The following is a 23213-nucleotide window of genomic DNA, read 5'->3' on the forward strand; positions in this document are numbered from 1 at the left end:
CAAAATAAAAATAAGATAAAAAAGATAATAATAATAATAATAATAATAATAATAATAATAATAATGATAATGATAATAATAATAATAGTGATAGTAATAGCAATGATAATAATAATAATGATAGAAAAATAGTGAAGGGAGCCTATTTGTCAGATAACAGTTAGCGTTTGATACAACACAATGTGACACGTCTCCAAATTGAGCGGGTATAAATCATTGTCACACACATTCTGAGTATCTCTGATTTCTTATCTTCAACACTTGCCCTTAACACTCAGAGATCAGAATGTTCAAAATGTAACATGCTGGTCTCTAAAGCCAGACGCAAATACTGGCATTATTGCTCAAGGGATTCAAAACAAATTGTTATGGATTCCCTCTCTTATAGGCCTCCGTGAGCATGACAAAGCTGATGCTTTAGTCAAACTTGCACATAGTGAAGGTGATGTTAGAAACAACATTGGGTTGTCAATTAGAAGCCTCAAAACTGTAATTAGAAAGGAACTAACCGGTCTCTTTGAAGCACGAAGACGAGTTCAGATAAGCACAGGTAAAAACATTTTCCATCACAGTGAAATGTGTAAAGTAAAACATTTATATGTAGAAAGTAATAAGATCAGCAGATTACATGATGTAAAGGAGAGGGAAATTTTTGGATGAAAACTCGAAACGACCAGTTGTGTAACAAATATTTTCATCCAAATCTAGCTAATAGTCAGGAGGAATGTGTACAGCATCCTGGCATCATTTGCTATTGTCCTCACATGTAATAGTATGAGGACATTAGTGACCATTCTGTGGATGGTTGAGAAAAACATTCACCTGGCACTTGTTCAGATTCTATAGAGCTATATTCAGTTTGTCAGACAATACACAGATGAATCCTGTATGGTATAGAAAAACCTAATTTCCTTGATTAAAGTTGAATTTAACCAAATGATGCCATGCATTGTAAAATTTTGATGTGACTGAATCCAAGTTTTGCAAATATGTATGATTTGATGTTAATAAGGTTATAGGGATCAAACTAATGTTAATGTGACCTGTCCCACACAAGGTCAGATTCCTTTAGCTCTATAGCCATCTGAACTTACTGTTTACCGTCCAAACAATATGAATTAAGTGAAGTATATACTTTGATAATGACAACCCTCAAAACATCTATAGCATTAAAAGATGTTATCTTGTTTTAATGATTATTAATATTACAGAGGTATAAGTTTGTTGAGTATTCCTGGGAAATTATATGGGAGGGCATTGATTGAAAGGGTGAAGGCATGTACAGAGCATCAGATTGGGCAAGAGCAGTGTGGTTTCAGAAGTGGTAGAGGATGTGTGGATCAGGTGTTTGCTTTGAAGAATGTATGTGAGAAATACTTAGAAAAGCAAATGGATTTGTATGTAGCATTTATGGATCTGGAGAAGGCATATGATAGAGTTGATAGAGATGCTTTGTGGAAGGTATTAAGAATATATGGCGTGGGAGGCAAGTTGTTAGAAACAGTGAAAAGTTTTTATCGAGGATGTAAGGCATGTGTGCGTGTTGGAAGAGAGGAAAGTGACTGGTTCTCAGTGAATGTAGGTTTGCGACAGGGGTGTGTGATGTCTCCATGGTTGTTTAATTTGTTTATGGATGGGGTTGTTAGGGAGGTGAATGCAAGAATTTTGGAAAGAGGGGCAAGTATGCAGCCTGTTGTGGATGAGAGAGCTTGGGAAGTGAGTTAGTTGTTGTTCACTGATGATACAGCGCTGGTGGCTGATTCATGTGAGAAACTGCAGAAGCTGGTGACTGAGTTTGGTAAAGTGTGAGAAAGAAGAAAGCTGAGAGTAAATGTGAATAAGAGCAAGGTTATTAGGTACAGTAGGGTTGAGGGTCAAGTCAATTAGGAGGTAAGTTTGAATGGAGAAAAACTGGAGGAAGTAAAGTGTTTTAGATATCTGGGAGTGGATTTGGCAGCGGATGGAACCATGGAAGCGGAAGTGAATCATAGAGTGGGGGAGGGGGCGAAAATTCTGGGAGCGTTGAAGAATGTGTGGAAGTCAAGAACATTATCTCAGAAAGCAAAAATGGGTATGTTTGAAGGAATAGCGGTTCCAACAATGTTATATGGTTGCGAGGCATGGGCTATGGATAGAGTTGTGCGCAGGAGGGTGGATGTGCTGGAAATGAGATGTTGGAGGACAATATGTGGTGTGAGGTCGTTTGATCGAGTAAGTAATAATAGGGTAAGAGAGATGTGTGGTAATAAAAAGAGTATGGTTGAGAGAGCAGAAGAGGGTCTTTTGAAATGGTTTGGTTACATGGAGAGAATGAGTGAGGAAAGATTGACCAAGAGGATATATGTGTCGGAGGTGGAGGGAACAAGGAGAAGTGGGAAACCAAATTGGAGGTGGAAGGGTGGAATGAAAAAGATTTTGAGCGATTGGGGCCTGAACATACAAGAGGGTGAAAGGCGTGCAAGGAATAGAGTGAATTGGAACGAAGTGGTATACCGGGGTCGACGTGCTGTGGAATTGTATGTAGCATTTATGGATCTGGAGAAGGCATATGGTAGGGTGGATAGAGATGCCTTGTGGAATGTTTTAAGAGTATTTGGTGTGGGAGGTAAGTTGCTAGAAGCAGTGAAAAGTTTTTACCAAGGATGTAAGGCATGTGTGTGAGTTCCTGATAGGAAGAGAGGAAAGTCATTGGTTCCCAGTGAATGTCACTTTTCCGCATGGGTGCATGATGTCTCCAGAGTTGTTTAATGTGTTTATGGATGGGGTGGTTAGGGAGTTGAATGCAAGAGTTTTGGATAGAGGGGAAAGTATGCAGAATGGTGTGGATGAGAGGGCTTGGGAAGTGAGTCAGATGTTGTTCGCTGATGGGAGAGCGCTAGGTGGCTGATTCGGGTGAGAAACTGCAGAAGTGTGTGAAAGAAGAAAGTTGCAAGTAAATGTGAATAAGAGCAAGGTCATTAGGCTCAGTAGGGTTGAGAGAAGTTAATTGGGAGGTAAGTTTGAATGGAGAAAAAATGGAGAAAGTGAGGTGTTTTAGATATCTGGGAGTGGACTTAGCAGTGGATGGAACCATGGAAGCAGAAGTGAGTCACAGGGTGGGGGAGGGGGCAAAGGTTTTGGGAGCGTTGAAGAATATGCGGAAGACGAGAGCGTTATCTCAGAGAGCAAAAATGGATATGTTTGAAGGAAAAGTGGTTCCAACAATGTTATATGGTTGTGAGGCGTGGGCTATGGATAGGGTTGTGCGGAGGAGGGTGGATGTGCTGGAAATGAGATGTTTGAGGACAATATGTGGTGTGAGGTGGTTTGATTGGTAAGTAATGAAAGGGTAAGAGTGATGTGTGGTAATGAAAAGAGTGTGGTTGAGAGAGCAGAAGAGGCTGTATTGAAATGGTTTGGTTGCATGTAGAGAATGAGTGAGGAAAGATTGACAAAGAGGATATATGTGTTAGAGGTGGAGGGAACGAGGAGAAGTGGGAAACCAAATTGAAGGTGGAAGGATGGAATGAAAAAGATTTTGAGCGATTGGGGCCTGAACATACAAGAGGGTGAAAGGCGTGCAAGGAATAGAGTGAATTGAAACGATGTGGTATACTGGGGTCGACGTGCTATCATCGGATTGAACCAGGGCATGTGAAGCATCTGGGATAAACCATGGAAAGTTCTGTGGTGCCTGGATGTGGAAAGGGAGCTGTGATTTCGGTGCATTATACATGACAGCTAGAGACTGAATGTGAACGAATGTGGTCTTTTGTCTTTCCTAGTGCTACCTAGCAGGGGGGGGGGGGGGGGAGGAATGCTATTTCATGTGTGGCGGGGTGATGCCTGGAATGAATAAAGGCAGCAAGTATGAATATGTACATGCATATATATGTATATGTATGTATACATTGAAATGTATAGGTATGTGTATGTGCGTGTGTGGGTCTGTATATATATACATGTGTATGTGGGTGGGTTAGGCCATTCTTTCATCTGTTTCCTTGTGCCACATCGCTAACACGGGAGACAGCGACAGTGTATAAGAGATGATACTTTTGGATGTTAATGTGCTGAGAGGTGCAACTGGAGGGATGTCTGATCATTACCTTATGGAGGCGAAGGTGAAGATTTGTAGAGGTTTTCAGAAAAGAAGAGAGAATGTTAGGGTGAAGAGAGTGGTGAGAGTAAGTGAGCTTGGGAAGGAGACTTGTGTGAGGAAGTACCAGGAGAGACTGAGTACAGAATGGAAAAAGGTGAGAGCAAAGGAGGTAAGGGGAGTGGGGGAGGAATGGGATGTATTTAGGGAAGCAGTGATGGCTTGCGCAAAAGATGCTTGTGGCATGAAAAGCGTGGGAGGTAGGCAGATTAGAAAGGGTAGTGAGTGGTGGGATGAAGAAGTAAGATTATTAGTGAAAGAGAAGGGAGAGGCATTTGGACAATTTTTACAGGGAAATAATGCAAATGATTGGGAGATGTATAAAAGAAAGGCAGGAGGTCAAGAGAAAGGTGCAAGAGGTGAAAAAGAGGACAAATGAGAGTTGGGGTGAGAAAGTATCATTAAATTTTGGGGAGAATAAAAAGATGTTTTGGAAGGAGGTAAAAAAAAGTGCGTAAGACAAGGGAACAAATGGGAACTTCAGTGAAGGGGGCTAATGGGGAGGTGATAACAAGTAGTGGTGATGTGAGGAGATGGAGTGAGTATTTTGAAGGTTTCCTGAATGTGTTTGATGATAGAGTGGCAGATATAGGGTGTTTTGGTCGAGGTGTCGTGCAAAGTGAGAGGGTTAGGGAGAATGATTTGGTAAACAGAGAAGAGGTAGTAAAAGCTTTGCGGAAGATGAAAGCCGGCAAGGCAGCGGGTTTGGATGGTATTGCAGTGGAATTTATTAAAAAAGGGGGTGACTGTATTGTGACTGGTTGGTAAGGTTATTTAATGTATGTATGATTCATGGTGAGGTGCCTGAGGATTGGCGGAATGCTTGCATAGTGCCATTGTACAAAGGCAAAGGGGACAAGAGAGATCGCTTAAATACTCACTTATAATTTGCAAAATTCCATAGATGAGAAAGCTATAAGAGAATTCATGTGATTTCCAGCGCAAGTATCATATAGTGCATTGTATCACATGTGCATGTGTCCTTCATTTGGCAGTGGGAAAATATCATTTTTAGATTTGCAGTCATATATCTGGGCTAATCATTATACTCAATAACAGTGAATGCAAATATCAAAGGCATTACTGGTATTAGAATTTCTTTTGTTTAGCTCTACAACTACAAAAATAACCTTCACAGATACACACGGCTATATATTTATGTCGTATTTTCAGTAAATATATATAAATCTACAGTGTACATAGATCTTGCCAAAATAAGCGTAACTCATGTATATACAAAATACAACAAAGATGTACTATGGACGTTTGGCTTGAAATGATTATCATAGAAAATGGTAAAGATTAGTCATTGTAGAAAATGGTAAACTTTTGTAGGGGTAACAAACAAATGTATTTTATAGGGTTTAAGAAGTTGGGATACATTACTTTATATATATCGACTTGTACATTTACTTGTTTTATTTATATGCCATCGACATATGAATTAGGTAAGGTTAGGTTAGGTTAGGTTAGGCATGAAAACCATAAGAGTCTTGTCATACTTGTACGAATGCCTGTGGAGTTCCTTGGTCGTAGGTGGCTTGGTTCTCCTTCTTGTTGTTGGTTTGTTAGACGACGGTACGGGGAGACCTAAGTTTCTACCTCGGCGCCTCGGCAAGTACATGCATCATGTCGCTTGGCCGTGCGCGTGTGAATCGTAGTATTAGTGTTCGACCCCAATGCCGCCGCCGCAACAACAACAACAGCAGCAGCAGCATCAGTAGTATCCTTCTTCAATGCCATTAGACCCAGTCTAATAGATATCCTTGGTCTGTCTTTTCGAAGACATTCTTCTCCATATGGAACCGTCATGGCACCCGCTGCGGCACGGGGGAGACGACGCCTCACCCTTTATGGCTTTTTCCTATTGTGAGTGTTGCCTGCCTTCCCCCGACGCTTCAATGCAGCACATTTCCTGAGAATTCCACAAGATGGGATTTTCTCTTGTTTTAAAAAGGGGCGGGATGTTGTGGTGGCACCCGCCCCAGCCAATTGTTATGTTGATGATGAGACGGTATGGGGGGACCTGAGCTTCTGCCTCGGCAAGTACATGCATCATGTCGCTTGACTTTGCGCGTACGATTCGTAGGTCTTAGTGTTCTACCCCAATGCCGCAGTAGCAGCAAAGGGGGGAAATTGGGTAGAGTTGAGAGCTACAGTTGCTGCTCTAACCCATCCCAAATATGGATCAACCAAACCCTGATGTGCTGTATCGAACCGTTTGCATACAACTTACGTACCAGCCTGGGTGCCATGAGTGGCAGAGCAGATTCCTCACTGCGATCCACTAAGGTTTAACCCGGAAAAAGGTTAGGGGATTTGTCACGCCAATCGATGGCAAAAGCCCCTACATAGTAGACTTATAGATTAAGAGTTGTGTATTTCGCCATCGTAACTGGACCTCCTACGCCGACATCGAAAGTGAGAGTGAGGAGGCGGAGGAGGAGGCGGCTGGCTGGGTGTGTGTTTGTGTATGGTATGGAATGCGAGAGAGCGCGGGAGGTAGATTAAGAGTTGTGTATTTCGCCACCGTAACTGGACCTCCTACGCCGGCATCGAAAGTGAGAGTGAGGAGGAGGAGGCTGGCTGGGTGTGTGCGTTTGTGTGTGGTATGGAATGTGAGAGCGCGCGGGAGGTAGGGGGGTCAGCCTTCCTCCTCCTCCTCCGCCGTCTCACTCCCGCTCCCTCGCTCGCGTACGACGTTACTAAAACAACCGACAATCTAGTGAGTGATGTCAAACTCCGCGAACGCAATGTGGGTCGATCGATAATGGTCCACTGATGTTCACCATCACCACCGTGTGTGAGGAAGGGAGGGAGGTGGGTCGGCCGCGCGTCATCGAAAGCGAGAGTGAGGAGGAGGTGGCTGGCTGGCTGGCTGGCTCGGTGTGTGTGGTATGCGCGCGGGGAGGGAGGAGGGTCGGCCGCCGCCGCCGCTCTCTCGCTTAGGTCAGGTTTAACTCGGAGAAAGGTTAGGGGATTTGTCACGCCTATTGATGGCAAAAGCCCCAACATAGTCGACATATAGATTAAGAGTTTTGTATTTCGCCACTGTAACTGGACCTCCTACGCGGCATCGAAAGTGAGAATGAGGAGGAGGAGGAGGAGGCTGGCTGGGTGTGTTTGTGTGTAGTATGGAATGCGAGAGCGCGCGGGAGAGGGGGGGGGGGGGTTGCCGGCCTTTTCCCCCTCCGCCACCACCCGCCCGTTCCGTAGCTCGCGCACTACTTACTAAAACAACAACCGGCAATCTAGTGAGTGATGTGAGTCGATCGATAATAGGCCACTGATGTTCACCACCACCACCGTGTGTGAGGAAGGGAGGGAGGTGGATCGGCCGCACGTCATCGAAAGCGAGAGTGAGAAGGTGACTGTCTGTCTGGCTGGCTCGGTGTGTGTGGTATGCGCGCGGTGAGGGAGGAGGGTTTGCCGCCGCCGTTGCCGCCGCTCTCGCTTGTTGTTAGGTTAGGGTTAGGTTAGGCTAGGCTAGGTTAGGTTAGGTTAGGTTAGGTCGAGGTGGTGTGCCAAGTGAGAGGGTTAGGGAGAATGATTTGGTAAACATAGAAGAGGTAGTAAAAGCTTTGCGGAAGATGAAAGCCGGCAAGGCGGCGGATTTTGGATGGTATTGCAGTGGAATTTATTAAAAAAGGGGGTGACTGTATTGTTGACTGGTTGGTAAGGCTATTTAATGTATGTATGATTCATGGTGAGGTGCCTGAGGATTGGCGGAATGCTTGCATAGTGCCATTGTACAAAGGCAAAGGGGATAAAAGTGAGTGCTCAAATTACAGAGGTATAAGTTTGCTGAGTATTCCTGGGAAATTATATGGGAGGGTATTAATTGAGAGGGCGAAGGCATGTACAGAGCATCAGATTGGGGAAGAGCAGTGTGGTTTCAGAAGTGGTAGAGGATGTGTGGATCAGGTGTTTGCTTTGAAGAATGTATGTGAGTAATACTTGGAAAAGCAAATGGATTTGTATGTAGCATTTATGGATCTGGAGAAGGTATATGACAGAGTTGATAGAGATGCTCTGTGGAAGGTACTAAGAATATATGATGTGGGAGGCAAGTTGTTAGAAGCAGTGAAAAGTTTTTATCGAGGATGTAAGGCATGTGTACGTGTAGGAAGAGAGGAAAGTGATTGGTTCTCAGTGAATGTAGGTTTGCGGCAGGGGTGTGTGATGTCTCCATGGTTGTTTAATTTGTTTATGGATGGGGTTGTTAGGGAGGTGAATGCAAGAGTTTTGGAAAGAGGGGCAAGTATGCAGTCTGTTGTGGATGAGAGAGCTTGGGAAGTGAGTCAGTTGTTGTTCGCTGATGATACAGCGCTGGTGGCTGATTCATGTGAGAAACTGCAGAAGCTGGTGACTGAGTTTGGTAAAGTGTGTGAAAGAAGAAAGTTAAGAGTAAATGTGAATAAGAGCAAGGTTATTAGGTACAGTCGGGTTGAGGGTCAAGTCAATTGGGAGGTAAGTTTGAATGGAGAAAAACTGGAGGAAATAAAGTGTTTTAGATATCTGGGAGTGGATCTGGCAGCGGATGGAACCATGGAAGCGGAAGTGAATCATAGGGTGGGGGAGGGGGCGAAAATCCTGGGAGCCTTGAAGAATGTTTGGAAGTCGAGAACATTATCTCGGAAAGCAAAAATGGGTATGTTTGAGGGAATAGTGGTTCCAACAATGTTGTATGGCTGCGAGGCGTGGGCTATGGATAGAGTTGTGCGCAGGAGGGTGGATGTGCTGGAAATGAGATGTTTGAGGACAATATGTGGTGTGAGGTGGTTTGATCGAGTAAGTAATGTAAGGGTAAGAGAGATGTGTGGAAATAAAAAGAGCGTGGTTGAGAGAGCAGAAGAGGGTGTTTTGAAATGGTTTGGGCACATGGAGAGAATGAGTGAGGAAAGATTGACCAAGAGGATGTATGTGTCGGAGGTGGAGGGAACGAGGAGAAGTGGGAGACCAAATTGGAGGTGGAAAGATGGAGTGAAAAAGATTTTGAGTGATCGGGGTCTGAACATGCAGGAGGGTGAAAGGCGGGCAAGGAATAGAGTGAATTGGATCGATGTGGTATACCGGAGTCGACGTGCTGTGAATGGATTGAATCAGGGCATGTGAAGCGTCTGGGGTAAACCATGGAAAGTTGTGTGGGGCCTGGATGTGGAAAGGGAGCTGTGGTTTCGGGCATTATTACATGACAGCTAGAGACTGAGTGTGAACGAATGGGGCTTTTGTTGTCTTTCCTTGCGCTACCTCGCACACATGAGGGGGGAGAGGGATGTTATTCCATGTGTGGTGAGGTGGCGATGGGAATAAATAAAGGCAGACAGTATGAATTATGTACATGTGTATATATATGTATATGTCTGTGTGTGTATATATATGTGTACATTGAGATGTATAGGTATGTTTATTTGCGTGTGTGGACGTGTATGTATATACATGTGTATGGGGGTGGGTTGGGCCATTTCTTTCGTCTGTTTCCTTGCGCTACCTCGCAAACGCGGGAGACAGCAACAAAGCAAAAAAAAAAAAAATATATATATATATATATATATATATATATTATATATATATATATATATATATATATATTTTTTTTTTTTTTTTATTTATTTATTTTGCTTTGTCACTGTCTCCCGCGTTAGCGAGGTAGCGCAAGGAAACAGACGGAAGAATGGCCCAACCCACCCACATACACATGTATATACATAAACGTCCACACACGCAAATATACATACCTATACATCTCAATGTACACATATATACACACAGACATATACATATATACACATGTACATATTTCATACTTTCTGCCTTTGTTTATTCCCACGGTAGTTTGTTAGGAAGTGAGCAGCAGTTTTGTGTTGTCTCCACTGTAGTAGTGTGAGGCAGAAAGCCATGTATTGTGTCATGTTGTGAACTACCCACGTACGTTAGAAACAGAGCGACCGACGTGTTTTTGCCTCTGAAGCGTGTGTCAGGCAGGAAGTAATGATAACGGAGTTAGGCAATGTAGTGTATCTTGGAGTGATTTACCGATGTGTAACAGACACGATGCCACTGACGTCTGTCAGGGAGCGAGCAGTGTTTTTAGTGTGTCAGGTAGGAAACCATACCTTTGTGTGTCAGAGAGAGAGAATCGAATTTGGTCTGCCATGAAGTGAGCTACCGACACACGTGTGTTAGAGACAAGCTCATCGATGACTGTTGGAGAGTGAGCAAAGTTTTTGAGTTCGTCGAAGTAATGTGTGGTGAAGTAAGCTACCGACGTGCATCAGAAACTGAGCCACCGATGCCTGTCGAGAGTGAGTAACGTTTCCTCTTCACCTTTATAGTGTGTCAGGTAGGAATCCGCAATGTGTGTGTATAAACGAATTAGTGGAAGTAGATTGTCGTGAAATGAACCAACGACGCCAAACTAAAGCGTCCCTTTAGGACATTTGATCCAGCTAATGCCAGACGATTATTTTCAACTAACTTGCTTTATGGGTTGTGAAAGTAAAGATTTACATTCAGACTTATATTCAGGCTAACGCGAGACGGTTTTATATAGATTTTGTGGGGCACATAGGTCATCAGAGTAGAGTTTTACCTTGAGAATTTTCTTCTGGCCTAACACTTGTGCGGGCTTCGTGGGTCATCAAAGTAAAGCTGCACATTGGTAACTTTACTCTGGCTTAGCGAGACGATTTTATTTAGCTGTTTAGGGCACCACAGGTAATCAAAGTAAAGCTTTACTCTGAGTTTATGCTGACCAATGCCAAACGATATTTTGCAGCTCTGTCTAGCTCCAAGGGTCATCAAAATAGGCTTCACTTAGGGAATTATATATTTTTGGTCGATGACGCGATTATATTTAGTTTTTAGAGAGTGATGTGAGCTTTAGGTATTAGGCAGGGGATTGTTTGTTAGGGAGCGAGTTGCCGGAGTCTCCCAGGGAGAGAGCCACTGCAGGGAGTAAAGCACCGACGCGTGGCGGTGGCTGACACCCTACTGTCAGAGAGTGAATTGCCTGTATGTGTTGGGCGTAGTCGTCAGTCTTGGAGTGTGCTGACATTCTGTATCAGGAGGAGACGGACCAACACGCTCCAGGATATGACTTGCTGACGTATGTCAGCTGGTTAGACGTCATTGGAAAAAGCGGCTTTGATGCTTCAGGGAGTGAGCCGTTCTTGTTTAGCAGGGAGCGAATACCTTATGTGTGTCAGAGAACAGGCCATCGTAGTGCACTATCGTACATTTGTACGTATATGTATATACTCGTTAATAAGATGTTTTGATTAGGGCATTTAGATGACCCTTCTGCCTGGGACACTCCACAAAAAAGTAAATCAATCAGGACAGTTGGCATACGTGGCTTGGAAATTTCCGTCGACAAAGGTTGTTTCAGGAAATACCACATTAAAAGCAGGACGAGTATATTGCTCATGTTTTAGTGTGTTATGTTTACACTCTTCTGTTGATTCTGTGTCCACCTCTTATTGCACGTTAGGGAAGTACTCTAAGAACATATGTGGTTAATGAAAACCATCGACGCAATTCCACTTTCTATGGTGAGTGTGGAAAATGGTGAAATAGGTTGTTAGTCCTGGCTACGGCCGTCCTGGCAGATGTTCTATCTATAATAGTGATAAAAATGTTGAATTTCCATCATCAAGGACAAAATGTGTTCTTAAGATTAGTTTTTTTTTCAGTCGTGGTTGACCATAGAAAGACAAACAAGTAAAACATTGTTTAGAAATTGACTGATGTCAGAAGAGTCGGAATACATTATAAACGTGGACGATGTCTGAATCCGAATTGTTACATTGGCACTGACATAGACGGACTCACCTTTACAATATATATTCTTTATTATGCAACAAAAATAATTTTCCTGCATAGATTTTTTAGTAACGTGTATGTAGCACGAATACATGGAATATTAGTAAGTGTATAGTCAAAAACGAACGTTACAAAATGATAAAAGGCCATGCAAGTCATTTCCCTGGATTGAGACAACGCTTTGCGATACAATGAAGCCTCGCTTCTGCTTCGAGATGGCGGACGAGCGCGTTTATTGCGGGATCGAAGATTATGTTTCTGGTTCATACGTTCATTTCCTGGGTTGTTGTGGTGAGTGACAGTAACGCGTTAAGGGTTCCGGCAAGTGTAGTGGTGGAGGAGGTTTCAGGGTACTAGAGAAGAGGTAAGAATCTGGTCACTGAGACACTCGGGGTAAAACTCAATTTGCTGACACAAGTCTTGTGGTGGTGGAAAGGTGAGGATATGTGACGACAGGTGACTGGTCGCCAGCTCGGTATTTGCCAGCTGGCTTCGTGCTCCCGGCTCGGAGTTGACTGATTTCTGCATAAACAAAGGTCTTATTTCTAGTCAGGTAAGAGTAACATTTAGAGATTTATGGTTGTAACTAATGTAGAGTGAGTGGTGAACTATAGTTAGGTGTACTTAATGTAATTACAACTGCTAGAAAATGTAGAGAACAATGAACTCTGTAGACAGAGACTTCGAAGTATATTGCTATTCACTCAGGTGACAGCTTATGATTATTCATCCTGGAACGTGTAACCCGCCATAGACGTTACTCTAGTTAACATGGTTTTGGTAAATTGATAGTTTAGCTCATCCGAATGACGTTATTTGTTTTGGATTTGCAAAATTCAAACAGTAACAGACCACCGGGTCCTTTTGAAGTTTCGTGTTGCCAGTGAAAGAAATTAGAAATTGTGGTAAGAGCTCGCCCCACTGCCTAACCTCCCCTATACGTGGTCACTTCATCCGTTCTCACACCAGCAGACCACAATTATAATGGCACATTTCCATTATAATTATCTGCTGCTTGGGAGGTTAGGTAAGATTTTCATAGGCTACGGTCGGGTGGGCGGGGAGGTACTGCACTGGGTCAAGGTGAGGTAGGCTAGAATAGGCGGGTGAGTGGTGGCTACCAAACTGGATCATTGTGAGGTAGGTTTAGGTTCGGTCAGCCGCGAAGCTGTGGTTACTATTCTGGGTCGCGGTGAGGTAGCCCAGAAATGGCAGGTGAGTGGTGGCTTCTGTACTGAGTTATGGTGAGGTAGGTTGGGTCGGCTGGCCTGGAAACGGTAGCTCGTCTACTGGACCGCGGCGACTTAGGCTAGGATGAATCGGAGAGATGAGAGGTTGGTGCTCAGAGGTCGCATGATTACTCTCCTTGATAATGTGTTCTCCATACTGGGCATCGCACATGAAGTTGACCTGTCCACCAACACCATGAAGTGGAATAGAAGGTTGGAGAGCGGTAACCTTAACGACTTAATGTAAGCTATAAGAGTGTGTGAAAAAGGAGTGGAACATGGCAGCAATGGTGAATGATGACAGAGAATGAAATACCTGCATCGGAGTTTATTAGCAGCCAAATCCGAAGTAGGCAATATATTTGGAAATATTTGTCATTAACCTCATTTTCATATTAAAGGTATTACGTAGATTATAAAAGTTATGAAATTAGGCCTATAGGCCATATAGGTTATTAGTTACATAGTTATTTGCCTCAATTAGCAGTTTAGCTCAACATGGGAATAATGACTAAAGTTTTATGTTTGCAGTGTACAAACAATGAGACCAGCTTTTGAAGCTCCTTTTGCTGGTAAATGATGACATCCAATTGCATTTTGTTTACCCTAAATTTTCACAGAACAAGAATAGTAAGGATAACATTGCTAGTTAGAGGTTTTTGTCCTTGCAGTTGCCACCCATTTTAAGCAAATATTCAAAGATGGATGATAATAGATTAATCGATAATGTACCCATGACTTCAGCTCTATCATAACCCACACATAAAAACTGGTAGATGTTATATACAACATGTCTTAATATAACATTAACCGTTCATTTCCATAATTCCAGTCAAACATCGGGTTGGATATGATGACCTTCCGTCCACCGTCGAGGACACGTCACTCTCAGTAGTCTGCTGACATCGCAAGAGGGAGATAGGCAGCAGTCATGACAGCACTCGAGCGTCTTGCCTCAAGGAGGGTGGTACCTCCTTCACGTGTAAGTTTGATAGTGGGGTAAACCTTCGCCGAGTCAAGGAGGGTGGTACCTCCTTCACTTGTAAGTTTGATAGGGGGATAAACCGTCGAGTCAAGGAGGGTGGTACCTCCTTCACGTGTAAGTTTGATAGGGGGTAAACCTCCGTTGAGTCAAGGAGGGTGGTACCTCCTTCACGTGTAAGTTTTGTAGGTGTTAAATCTTCGTCGAGTCGAGGAGTGAACCACCGACATAATGATTGACATGACGGTATGTGGCAGACTGGGACCCTCCCTCCGACTTGTGTCACGATAGGGAGCATTTGGTTCCTCAGGGAGCGCTATGCTCTCAGGGTATTGTTAGCCGGGAAGCCATAGTTTTGTGTCAGGGAGTGATTTGCCGTAGCACGAGAGAGAGAGAGAGAGAGAGAGAGAGAGAGAGAGAGAGAGAGAGAGAGAGAGAGAGAGAGAGAGAGAGCCCAGCGCGTGGCAGTAAGACACTGTTGTGTGTTAGGGAATGACTCGCTTGTTGTGTCATGCATCTTGGTCTGTCTTGGAGTGATCTGCCGCCGTGTATCAGGAAGGAAAGTGCCAATGCGCCAGGATATGAAGTGGAGACGCATGTCAGCTGGTGAGTTGGTCGTTTGAAAGTGAACGGCTTTGATGTTAGGGGACGCGTCGGGTGTTGTCATTGTTGAGGGGGGAGAGAACCTCTCGTCGTGTGCTAGAGAACAACAGTCCGCCGTGGTAAACTATCGTACATCGGGGCATAATCCCACGACGTGTGGTCGAATCGAAGCCACTGACGTCTGTTAGGGAGTGAGTAGCGTTCCTCCACCGTCAGATAGGTAGCCGCCCTTGTGTGCCAGGGAGTTAGTGGGAATAGTGTGTCCTAGAGTGAGGTGCCAACATGTGCTAGAGACGGAGCCAGACAATCTGTCAGTGTGAGCAACCATTCTTTGCCACGGTAGTTTGTTAGGAAGTGAGCAGCAGTTTTGTGTTATCGCCACTGTAGTAGTGTGAGACAGAAAGCCAGCCTTGTGCATCAGGGAGTTAGTCATGTATTGTGTCATGGTGTGAACTACCCAAGTACGTTAGAAACAGAGCTACTGACGTGTTTTTGCCTCTGAAGCGTATGTGTCAGGCAGGAAGTAATGATAACGGAGTTAGGCAATGTAGTGTATCTTGGAGTGAGCTACCGATGTGTATGAGACACGATGCCACTGACGTCTGTCAGGGAGCGAGCAGTGTTTTTAGTGTGTCAGGTAGGAAACCATACCTTTGTGTGTCAGAGAGAGAGAATCGAATTTGGTCTGCCATGAAGTGAGCTACCGACACACGTGTGTTAGAGACAAGCTCATCGATGACTGTTGGAGAGTGAGCAAAGTTTTTGAGTTCGTCGAAGTAATGTGTGGTGAAGTAAGCTACCGACGTGTATCAGAGACTGAGCCACCGACGCCCTGTCGAGAGTGAGTAACTCTTCCTTTTCACCTTTATAGTGTGTCGGGTAGGAATCCGCAATGTGTGTGTGTAAACGAATTAGTCGAAGTAGATTGTCGAGAAATGAACCAACGACGCCAAACTAAAGCGTCCCTTTAGGACATTTGATCCAGCTAATGCCAGACGATTATTTTCAACTAACTTGGTTTATGGGTTGTGAAAGTAAAGATATACATTCAGACTTATATTCAGGCTAACGCTAGACGGTTTTATATAGGTTTTGTGGGGCACATAGGTCATCAGAGTAGAGTTTTATCTTGAGAATTTTCTTCTGGCCTAACATTTGTGCGAGCTTCATGGGTCATCAAAGTAAAGCTGCACATTGGTAACTTTACTCTGGCTTAGCGAGACGATTTTATTTAGCTGTTGAGGGCACCACAGGTAATTACTCTGAGTTTATGCTGACCAATGCCAAACGATATTTTGCAGATCTATCGAGCTCCAAGGGTCATCAAAATAGGCTTCACTTAGGGAATTATATATTTTTGGTCGATGACTGCGATTATATTTAGCTTTTATAGAGTGATATGAGCTTTAGGTATTAGGCAGGGGGTTGTTTGTTAGGGAGCGAGTTGCCGGAGTCTCCCAGGGAGAGAGCCACTGCAGGGAGTAAAGCACCGACGCGTGACGGTGGCTGACACCCTACTGTCAGAGAGTGAATTGCCTGCATGTGTTGGGCGCAGTCGTCAGTCTTGGAGTGTGCTGACATTCTGTATCAGGAGGAGATGGACCAACACGCTCCAGGATATGACTTGCTGACGTATGTCAGTCAGCTGGTGAGACGTCATTGGAAAACACTGCTTTGATGCTTCAGGGAGTGAGCCGTTCCTGTTTAACAGGGAGCGAATACCTTATGTGTGTCAGAGAACAGGCCATCTTAGTGCACTGTCGTACATTAGGACGTATATGTATATAATCGTTAATAAGATGCTTTGATTAGGGCATTCGGATGACCCTTCTGCCTAGGACACTCCACAAAAAAGTAAATCAATCAGGACAGTTGGCATACGTGGCTTGGAAATTTCCGTCGACAAAGGTTGTTTCAGGAAATACCACATTAAAAGCAGGACGAGTATATTGCTCATATTTTAGTGTGGTTTGTTTACACTCTTCTGTTGATTCTTTCCACCTCTCATTGCACGAAAGGGAAGTGCTCTAAGAACATAATGTGGTTATTGAAAACCATCGACGCAATTCCACTTTCTATGGTGAGTGTGGTAAACGGTGAAATAGGTTGGTAGTCTTGGCTACGGCCGTCCTGGCAGATGTTCTATCTATAATCGTGATGAAAATGTCGTTGAATTTCCATCAAGGACAAAATGTGTTCTTAAGATCTTTTTTTTTTTCAGTCGTGGTTGACCATAGAAAGACAAACAAGTAAACATTGTTTAGAAATTGACTGATGTCAGAAGAGTCTGAATACATTATAAACGTGGATGATGTCTGAATCCAAATTGTTACATTGGCACTGACATGGCTGGACTCGCGTTTACAATATATATTCTTTAATATGTAACAAAAATAGTTTTCCTGCATTGATTTTTTAGTAACATGTGCATGTAGCACAAATACATGGAATATTAGTAAGTGTATAGTAAAAAACGAACGCTACAAAATGATAAAAGGCCATGCAAGTCACTTCACTGGATTGAGACAATGCTTTGCGATACAATGAAGCCTCGCTTCTGCTTCAAGATGGCGGACGAGCGCGTTTATTGCGGAATCGAAGATTATTATGTTTCTGGTTCATACGTTCATTTCCTGGGTTGTTGTGGTGAGTGACAGTAACGCGTTAAGGGTTCCGGCAAGTGTAGTGGTGGAGGAGGTTTCAGGGTACTAGAGAAGAGGTAAGAATCTGGTCACTGAGACACTCGGGGTAAAACTCAATTTGCTGACACAAGTCTTGTGGTGGTGGAAAGGTGAGGATATGTGACGACAGGTGACTGGTCGCCAGCTCGGTATTTGCCAGCTGGCTTCGTGCTCCCGGCTCGGAGTTGACTGATTTCTGCATAAACAAAGGTCTTATTTCTAGTCAGGTAAGAGTAACATTTGGAGATTTATGGTTTTAACTAATGTAGAGTGAGTGGTGAACTATAATTAGGTGTACTTAATGTAATTACAACAGCTAGAAAATGTAGAGAACAATGAACTCTGTAGACAGAGACTTCGAAGTATATTGCAATTCACTCAGGTGACAGCTTATGATTATTCATCCTGGAACGTGTAACCCGTCATACACGTTATTGCAGTTAACATGGTTTTGGTAAATTGATAGTTTAGCTCATCCGAATGACGTTCTTTGTTTCGGATTTGCAAAATACAAACAGTAGCAGACCACCGGGTCCTTTTGAAGTTTCGTGTTGCCAGTGAAAGAAATTAGAAATTGTGGTAAGAGTTCGTCCCACTGCCTAACCTCCCCTATACGTGGTCACTTCATCCGTTCTCACACCAGCAGACCACAATGATAATGGCATATTTCTATTATAGTTATCTGCTTCTTGGGAGGTTAGGTAAGATTTTCATAGGCTACGGTCGGGTGGGCGGGGAGGTACTGCACTGGGTCAAGGTGAGGTAGGCTAGAATAGGCGGGTGAGTGGTGGCTACCAAAGTGGGTCATTGTGAGGTAGGTTTAGGTTCGGTCAGTCGCGAAGCGATGGCTACTATACTGGGTCGCGGTGAGGTAGCCCAGAAATGGCAGGTGAGTGGTGGCTTCTCTATTGAGTTATGGTGAGGTAGGTTGGGTCGGCTGGCCTGGGAACGGTAGCTCGTCTACAGGACCGCATCGAGGTAGGCTAGGGTGAATCTGAGTGATGAGAGGTTGGTGCTCAGAGGTCGCATGATCACTCTGCTTAATGTGTTTTCCATACTGGGCATCGCACATGAAGTTGACCTGTCCACCAACACCATGAAGTGGAATAGAAGAAGGTTGGAGAGCGGTAACCTTAACGACTTAATGTAAGTTATAAGAGTGTGTGAAAAGGAGTGGAACATGGCAGCAATGGTGAATGATGTATAGAGAATGAAATACCTGCATCGGAGTTTATTATCAGCCAAATCCGAAGTGTTTGTTCGCGGGTAACTATATATGGGTATGCGTAAGTTTTGATTAACAATGAAGTAGGCAATATATTTGAAAATATTTGTCATTATTGTAACCTCATTTTCATATTAAAGGTATTAAGTAGATTGTAAGTTATGAAATTAGGCTTATAACTATCTAAACTTGATAATTGAAATTTAGATTTTCAATTCAGGGAACTGAGTGTCCATTCTTTGTGAACATGGTTGTGTTTTATTGTTGGCAGAGAGAACATGAGCGGCAGAGGCAACCCCCTCCAGCGAACGTGATGGGCATAAGACGTTTTTCCGTTGAGCCGCAGGCTAATTTTGCGCGACAAAGGAACACACCACAGAACTCCCGCGAGGATAGAACGCCTGAGGGAACAGCACATTCTGAGTGAAACAGAATCTGGTCTGAAGCAGTGTTCACTGAGGAGATGTGTATATCCAACTCTCATGATAAGGTTCACCGCTGGAGGAGGAACTGTAACCGATATGACGTTGAGAACTTGTTGTTGTTCAAAGACTTAGAACGGCATAGTTATAGTAACCAGAAATTCATGTTGGTAACCAAAAGTTGATATACTGTTTATAAACCACTATTGATATAAATCTTGCCGAATCACTACAATAAGCGTTAAAATCATAATGTTTCGCAGGCACATATGACCGAGCCAGCATGAGCGAGGAGGCCCGTTCATATCACTTTACATGTTTCATGTAGAGGAGAGTGACATTACATGGCCTGGGTGACGTTTTCCACATTGGAGGTTGCTTTACTGCAACGACTGTTCCAGTAAGTGCTGGAGGAACGTTTCTACCGTCTCTGCGGGCGAGGAGTTTACCTCTCCATGCCGGGCCTGTCATTTCTATTAACGATAGGTGCCCCGTCCACACTGCTCGTGCCGTTCAACGCTGGTACTTAGGAACAAGACACCCTGTAGCTCCTGGACAAGCCAGCAATGAACAGACCAAATTATCATTGAACATGTTTGGGCAAAAATGGTGTACACCTGGCAACCAGGAGACAAGATGACTAGCCATCAACTACTGAACCACGTCCACGCCTTTCAGGAAATCTGTAGGCTGGGCGGTGTATTAAATTGTACCTAAAAATTGGGTTTCATTTGTCTTTATAAATTGATTGGTTTATTATTGCTTAATACATATGTGTCAATAATAAGCATAAGACAATGTATACTTTTACGATATGTAGAGGAAAATGTATGTATGTTTGATTTATTCACGTTGTTATGAAGGTTGTTCATGTCGCCAATATATTCTGTTTTGTCTTTCCAGCTGTAAGGAACGATTAACGTTTGATAACGATTGCAATAAAATATTTGAATGGTTGATTGTGTTTATGTATATTTTCATGATGTATTGAATGTCGAACCTCACACAACAACGCATCAGTGTGATACGAAAGAAGAGTCGTCAGTGAAGAGAGAGAAGTTAATAATTTCAGTATCGGCCAACTTTACCGCTGACGAATGATGGAGTGTATCAATATCCTGCTTACGAGAAGGACAGGCAGGAGTGTTCATGCAAATATCGTATTATAACGGGGAAATCGTGTGGCATAATTGTAACCTATTTGCAGAATTGATATCATCAGTGTTCAATTAAAAATATATCATGCTGCTCAGATACTTGACCGTACTACTGCAGCACTTGGTTCAGTGGTTTGCATTAACCACTTGCAGCCTTCACCTACCTTGGCTTTATAGATATCGCACCCTCAACAACTTAAATGTTCGAGGTACATTTTGATTGATAGATAATGAATGAGGATGAATGTCACAAGTCGATCATCGTAGAAATTGATGGTTTGGAATTTTTTTTTTTATCCACGAAGGATAATGACACTATAATTGTATACATTTTTTTTTTTTTATCTTATTTTGCTTTGCCGCTGTCTCCCGCGTTAGCGAGGTAGCGCAAGGAAACAGACGAAAGAATGGCCCAACCCACCCACATACACATGCATACACGTCCACACACGCAAATATACATACCTATACATCTCAACGTATACATATATATACACAGACATATACATATATACACATGTACACAATTCATACTGTCTGCCTTTATTAATTTCCATTGCCACCTCGCCACACATGAAATAACAACCCCCTCCCCCCTCATGTGTGCGAGGTAGCACTAGGAAAAGACAACAAAGGCCACATTCGTTCACACTGTCTCTAGCTGTCATGTAATAATGCACCGAAATCACAGCTCCCTTTCCACATCCAGGCCCCACAGAACTTTCCATGGTTTACCCCAGATGCTTCACATGCCCTGGTTCAATCCATTGACAGCACGTCGACCCCGGTATACCACATCGTTTCAATTCACTCTATTCCTTGCACGCCTTTCACCCTCCTGTATGTTCAGGCCCCGATCACTCAAAAGCTTTTTCACTCCATCTTTCCACCTCCAATTTGGTCTCCCACTTCTCCTCGTTCCCTCCACTTCTGACACATATATCCTCTTGGTCAATCTTTCCTCACTCATTCTCTCCATGTGACCAAACCATTTCAAAACACCCTCTTCTGCTCTCAGCCACACTCTTTTTATTGCCACACATCTCTCTTACCCTATTATTACTTACTCGATCAAACCACCTCACACCACATATTGTCCTCAAACATCTCATTTTCAGCACATCCACCCTCCTCCGCACAACTCTATCCATAGCCCACGCCTCGCAACCATATAACATTGGTGGAACCACTATTCCTTCAAACGTACCCATTTTTGCTTTCCGAGATGATGTTCTCGACTTCCACACATTCTTCAAGGCTCCCAGAATTTTCGCCCCCTCCCCCACCCTATGACTCACTTCTGCTTCCATGGTTCCATCCGCTGCCAAATCCACTCCCAGATATCTAAAAACACTTCACTTCCTCCAGTTTTTCTCCATTCAAACTTGCCTCCCAATTGACTTGACTCCTCAACCCTACTGTACCTAATAACCTTGCTCTTATTCACGTGTACTCTCAACTTTCTTCTTTCACTTTACCAAACTCAGTCACCAGCTTCTGCAGTTTCTCACATGAATCAGCCACCAGCGCTGTATCATCAGCGAACAACAACTGACTCGCTTCCCAAGCTCTCTCATCCACAACAGACTGCATACTCGCCCCTCTTTCCAAAACTCTTGCAATGACCTCCTTAACAACCCCATCCCTAAACAAATTAAACAACCATGGAGACATCACACACCCCTGCCGCAAACCTACACTCACTGAGAACCAATCACTTTCCTCTCTTCCTACACGTACACATGCCTTACATCCTCGATAAAAACTTTTCACTACTTCTAACAACTTGCCTCCCACACCATATAGTCTTAATACTTTCCACAGAGCATCTCTATCAACTCTATCATATGCCTTCTCCAGATCCATAAATGCTACATACAAATCCATTTGCTTTTCTAAGTATTTCTCACATATATTCTTCAAAGCAAACACCTGATCCACACATCCTCTACCACTTCTGAAACCACACTGCTCTTCCCCAATCTGATGCTCTGTACATGCCTTCACCCTCTCAATATATACCACAAATATAGAAAAAAAAAACATTGTTCTGTTTCACAAGCCTTCAGCATAAAAGTATGGGTATATATAAAGGAGAAAGTATGGATAACTTCGGTAGACTTACTGTACCACAAAAGTAATAATGGTTTATATGAAGGAATTGGAAGGAAATATTTCAGTACAATATGGAAACTGGTTATAAAAGGGATAATTTTTGCTAATATGAAATTTTGCAAAGGAAAAACGTACAAAGATAGACCTGTGTTCCCAATAGTACGAAGCATATTAATTTTCATTAGAATGAGGGTATCACATAACATCTAAAATGCAGAAGCTTAAACATTTTTGCAGATACAAAAGAAAAGTATATTAATTTCCGTACGTTCTCAACAATGCACTATTGTATGTTTACAAGCAATGGCTTGATACTTTTTTCATCACCATGTAGGTCTTATTTGAGTTGTTTTGATATAAATTTTTGCACCGCTTTTGATGTTATTAACAGGTGTTGTATTTGGCAATCATTTTATTCATTTACTCTATTGTCAGGCAGACATTATAAGATTAATTTACCTCAATTTGAACCCTATTCTAATAATTGCGTATATTCTCTTTTTTCATCTTTGTGTGTTTGTTCGCAAGATCCTGTATTTCGTTTTACAAAATTATATGAAATATAAACTGACTCTGCATATTACTACCTGTGTTTTCGTTTTCAACGAGTATGACTGAATACATTTCCATGTAGATAGATATACTCTTGCATATCAGTTTGTTATACCTTGAAAGAATTATCTTAATTTGTAAGACATGATAACTATTTTACATCCATGTACAATACACCATTGAGTTCTTTAAAGACTATAATATATTACTGTCTGTGTTTATATTTTAAGCAGATTTATGACTGCTTGTGATTATATGTGAATTTCGATATGCATGCATTTCACA

The 23213-nt window shown here is 43.0% G+C and overlaps 1 long non-coding RNA gene across 2 annotated transcripts; it reads left to right on the forward strand.

Moving 5' to 3' along the window:
• Positions 1-12214: 12214 nt before the first annotated feature.
• LOC139757102 (uncharacterized) lies at positions 12215-20061 on the forward strand. Of its 2 annotated transcripts, none has more exons than XR_011714500.1 (3): positions 12215-12326; positions 14024-14173; positions 18954-20061. It is a non-coding gene; the product is annotated as an uncharacterized lncRNA (long non-coding RNA). The 2 variants fall into 2 exon arrangements; XR_011714501.1 differs by having other exon boundaries at positions 12260-12515.
• Positions 20062-23213: the final 3152 nt, after the last annotated feature.

The sequence above is a fragment of the Panulirus ornatus genome, chromosome 24, assembly GCF_036320965.1.
Source record: "Panulirus ornatus isolate Po-2019 chromosome 24, ASM3632096v1, whole genome shotgun sequence".
NCBI classification, from domain to species: Eukaryota; Metazoa; Arthropoda; class Malacostraca; order Decapoda; family Palinuridae; genus Panulirus; species Panulirus ornatus.